Source organism: Urtica dioica, chromosome 1 (genome assembly GCF_054948205.1).
Source record: "Urtica dioica subsp. dioica isolate 48M chromosome 1, U.dioica_male_clone48M_v1_H2, whole genome shotgun sequence".
NCBI classification, from domain to species: domain Eukaryota; kingdom Viridiplantae; phylum Streptophyta; class Magnoliopsida; order Rosales; family Urticaceae; genus Urtica; species Urtica dioica.
In genome coordinates this window covers 32616225-32621625 of record NC_142756.1, presented here as the reverse complement: position 1 = coordinate 32621625, position 5401 = coordinate 32616225, and positions in this window count along the sequence as shown.

The following is a 5401-nucleotide window of genomic DNA, read 5'->3' as shown; positions in this document are numbered from 1 at the left end:
CCTTTAGTTTGACCCTCACCGGACCCGGCTTTGAGTGGTTCAAAAACTTGAGACCAGGGAGCATCCACTCGTTCAAAGACCTGAAGGACATGTTCCTAGCACGATTCGCTACGTCTATGGTCCAAAAGAAGACCAAGATGTACCTGTGGTCAATCAGGCAAGAGAGTGGCGAGTCTCTTAGACGATACCTCGCCCGATTCACAGAAGAGTCAAACAAGGTCGACCGCTTTGACGACAGTGACGCGATTGCCGCTATCATAGAAGGCTTGCGCACGAGTGACTTCCTCAAGTCTGTCGTCGGCCGTGTCCCTTCCACCATGGCCGAGTTAATGACTCGAGCTAAGACCTTCATGGGAGTCGAAGACTACCTCGACGGCCGCAAGAGCACTAATCAAAGCTCTCGCCGCCGGGAAGAACCTATCCGCGAGCAGAACGAACCTCGTAAGAGGCGAAACAAGGGGAACCAGGTTTCTAGCAACCAACCCCCTGTACCTCAGAAACCGCGACTTGCGGAAAACTTCAAAGGGTACTCGTCGTTCACGCCGCTGAACACGGCGCCGGAAAGGATCTTGGCTCTGGCACGTGACAAGTTCACGCCCCCGGCTCCAATGAAGAAGGACCCCGCAACTCGCGATCGGTCCCGGTATTGTGAGTTCCATCGGGAATATGGTCATTTGACCTCGGAATGCTACAACCTCAAAAGGCAAATCGAGGCTCTGATCCAACGGGGTGAGCTGAAGGAGTTCGTGTTGCGCATGATTGGCGCTGCGGGCCCCACCGCAAACAGACAGCAGTCTGGTCAAGGAGGAGGAGCAGCCGCCTCTGCCAACCAAACCCCGGCTACTGCCAACGCCAACCCACAACTGCACGTGGTAACCACCATACTGGGAGGTCCACAGGATGGGGATTCAGCCCGTCAACGGAAGAAATTCCTTAGGGTCGTGTCTCAGGAAGACGCTGCTATGCACGTCAACTTCACATATGAAGAACCTCCGTCCGTGCCTCACGAGACGATGTATTTCACCAATGAAGAGGCCAAGCGAGTTGTGCATCCGCACAATGACGCGATCATGCTCAAAGCCCAAGTGGCCAATAACTTGGTGAAAAGGGTTCTCATTGATAACGGCAGCGCTGCCGACATAATTTTCAAGTCCACCCTAGAGCGCATGAAGCTCGGGGGGCTGCGCCCGACTCCGACCCAAACGCCATTGTTTGGGTTCACTGGGGAAAAGGTTATGACTGAGGGCATCATCGACCTGCCGGTCACCTTTGGAACCCCTGGAGGAATCGAAGCCGTTCACATGGTCCCATTCCTGGTGGTCGATCAAGAGTCGCCCTACAACTTAATCATTGGGCGACCCACGTTGAACCGGCTGAGGGCAATCACTTCCACGTATCACCTACTGGTGAAGTTCCCCACCGAAGGGGGAATTGGCATCATGGCTGGAGACCAATCCCAAGCCAGAATATGCTACGTGCAAGGAGTTGATGGCAAGTCCGCGGGAAAAGCGGTCAACACAATCTTCCAACTGGAAGACGATTACCCATGCAACCTAAGGGATGCAAGGAAGTTCGGAGAACTTGACCCCCGCGATGAAATCGAAAGACTTAAAGTGGAAACCTCCGATGATCTTGTGCCAATCGTCCTGGACGAGTCGAAGCCTGATCAAGTTGTAAAAATCAGCACCCGACTTCCACTCGCCATCAAAACTCAGCTTACCGCCTTCCTTAGGGAGTTCAAGGATGTTTTTGCATGGACTCATGCGGACATGCCCGGAATCGATCCCGAGGTAATAGTGCACCGACTGAACGACGACCCAAAGGTCGCCGAAAAAGTGCAGGCTAGACGAACGTTCAACCCAGAACGATACCTGGCCATAAATGAAGAGGTCGAGAAACTCCTCACCGCAAACTTCATTCGAGAGGCTAAGTACCCCAAGTGGGTCGCCAACGTGGTAATGGTAAAAAAGCCCAACGGGAAGTGGCGAATTTGTATAGACTACAAAGATCTTAACAAAGCCTGCCCTAAGGATTGCTTTCCACTCCCGCGCATCGAACAACTGGTGGACGCCACGGCCGGCCATGAACTCCTAAGCTTCATGGACGCCTATTCAGGCTACAACCAAATTCGAATGCACGAGCCCGATCAAATTAAGACAACCTTTGTCACTGATCGAGGTCTCTACTGTTACAAGGTCATGCCTTTCGGCCTCAAGAACGCGGGAGCGACATACCAACGCTTGGTAAATCGGATCTTCGCCGATCAAATCGGCAAGACGATGGAAGTATACGTGGACGACATGCTCGTTAAAAGCCTACTGGCAACTAATCACGTACGCGACCTTAGGGAGATGTTCACAATCCTCCGCCGATATAAAATGAAGCTCAACCCCAACAAATGCGTATTCGGGGTTGAATCCGGAAAGTTCCTCGGTTATATCGTCAGCCGACGAGGCATAGAAGCGAACCCGGAAAAAATCAAGGCACTCCTTGAAATGAAGTCGCCAAGACGAGTCAAAGAAGTGCAAAGCCTGACCGGTCGGATTGCCGCTCTGACACGCTTCGTGTCTAAAGCCACCGACAAGTGTCAACCGTTCTTCAAAGCTCTGAAGAAGACGGACGGCTTTGAGTGGACGGACGAATGCGAAAGTGCCTTCCAAGAAATGAAGGCTTACTTTGGGTCCCCACCATTCCTCTCTAAACCAAAAGAGGGCGAGACGCTGTACGTGTATCTCGCCGTCTCTGAAAGAGCTGTAAGCGCCGTCCTTGTCCGCGAAGAGAACAAGGTCCAATGGCCAATCTACTACGTAAGCAAGGCCTTACTCGACGCGGAAACACGCTATACCGAGATTGAGAAACTTTCTCTGGCTCTCGTAACGGCAGCTAAGAAGCTACGACCGTACTTCCAAGCTCACCCAATTGCGGTGCGAACTGAGCATCCAATCGGTAAAGCTCTTCAAAAGGGAACGTCGACTCGCATGGCGATCTGGTCCCAAGAATTGAGCGAGTACGGGATTGAGTTCCACCCAAGAACGGCTATAAAGGGGCAGGCCTTAGCCGACTTCGTGGCAGAATTCTCCTACGCTCCCGATATGGGAAGAGCGGAAACTGACTTAAACGATAACGAGCTAACTCGGAAAAGGAAGGTAGACCCAACGGGTCCCATCTGGGAGTTATACGTAGACGGAGCATCTAATGCTCGGGGGGCTGGCGCCGGAATAATCCTAATTAACCCCGATGGGGAAAAGCTGCGATATGCCCTCCACTACGGCTTCCAAGCCTCCAACAATGAAGCTGAATACGAAGCGCTCATTGTAGGGATAGAGCTAGCACTAAAGCTCGGCTCCCATAACCTGCGAATATACTGCGACTCGCAGTTGATCGTAAACCAGATTAGGGGAGATTACATCGCCAAGGAGCCCAACATGGTCGCGTACCTGGCTAAGACGAACTCCAAACTCGAGGCCTTCTCTTGGTTCGAGATTCACCAAATCCCGAGAGAACAAAATTCGGAGGCTGATGCGCTTGCTCGCCTCGGATCTGGCATCGACGAAGACGGATTGGGGACTGTGCCCATTGAATCTCTCCCACGACCATCCGTCTCCCGAGACGAAGTCGGGACGATAGAAGTGGCATCTCAGCCCACTTGGATGGACTCAATTGTCGAGTTTTTGCGAAGAGGGGAACTCCCCGAGGACCGCAAGGAAGCCGATAAACTGAGGGCCTTAGCATCCAAATACACGCTCCGTGAGGGCACGCTCTATAAGCGCGGTTACTCTACACCGCTGCTCCGATGCCTCGATAGCGTTGAGTCGACCAAGGTCCTCCGCGAAATCCATGAGGGCATCTGCGGGAACCACGCCGCTGGAACTTCCCTTGCGCTCAAAGCGCTTAAGCAAGGCTATTTCTGGCCTTCCATGAAGCGAGATGCTTACGAATGGGCAAGGCATTGCGATAAATGCCAGCGCTTCGCGGAAATTCCGCGACAGCCCCCGACCCCGTTAAGCAGCATCGTTGTCCCACGTCCCTTTGCTAAGTGGGGCGTGGACATCATTGGCAAGCTCCCTAGAGCGCCAAGGCAATACGAGTACGCCATTATCGCCATCGACTACTTCACTAAGTGGGTAGAGGCCGAGCCGCTTGCCAGAATAACTGAAGCAAACACGACGAACTTCATCTGGAAGAACATCATATGCAGGCACGGTATCCCCGCCTCGATTGTGACTGACAACGGGGCACAATTTGACAACGCGCGAGTAAGAGATATCTGCGATCAACTGAAGATCAGCAAGACCTTCTCCTCGCCGCGACATCCTCAGGCCAACGGCCAAGTCGAGGCAGTCAACAAGACTATCAAGAGCAACCTGAAAAAGAAGCTCGAAGACAAGAAAGGCGCCTGGGCCGATGAATTACCATTCGTCCTATGGGCGTATAGGACAACCGCGCGAAACGCCACCGGCGAGACGCCATTCTCCCTTGCATATGGGGTCGAGGCTGTGGTTCCAATTGAAACCGAGATACCCACATTCCGAGTCGACACGTTCGACGAAGCGGAAAACAACGAGGCCATGCGCCTTGAGTTGGACCTGATCGACGAAAAGAGGGCGGAAGCATTCAGACGCCTCGCCGCACAGAAACGCACGGTCGAAAGATACTACAACTCCAAAATCAAAAGGCGAACCTTTGCCGTCGGAAGCCTCGTCCTCAGACGGGTATTCCAAAACACACAAGTCCAAGGCGCCGGCGTCCTAGGCCCAAACTGGGAAGGCCCTTACAGAGTCCGCAAAGTCATTCACGACGGGACATACTACATCGAGCACACGGACGGGACTCCGATTCGCCACCCGTGGAACGCAGAGCACTTGAGGCAGTACTATCAGTAGCTAGCGTCCCCCGCTTTTTTATCGCTTTTATTTCCATTTTCAATAAGGCCTACGAGCCAATGTTTTAGGATTTGAATTTTCTCGCAAGTTTTTTTCGCAAAAATAATAAAACTTAAGTTCTCCTTTTCAAATTTGTTTACGCAAGTTTTCTGGTTATCGAATAATTAATTTATAACCCAAAAACTTGGGGGGGCTAGCTATGGTAAGGAAACTCTCAAAAGAACACGCTCCACCAAAAAAAAAAAAAAAAACCTAAGACGCCTACATGGCGCGCGTAAGTCGCGTAAAGGCGCAGCCCGTAAGACGCCTACATGGCGCAACCTAAGACGCCTACATGGCGCACGTAAGTCGCGTAAAGGCGCAACCCGTAAGACGCCTACATGGCGCAACCTAAGACGCCTACATGGCGCACGTAAGTCGCGTAAAGGCGCAGCCCGTAAGACGCCTACATGGCGCAACCTAAGACGCCTACATGGCGCACGTAAGTCGCGTAAAGGCGCAACCCGTAAGACGCCTAC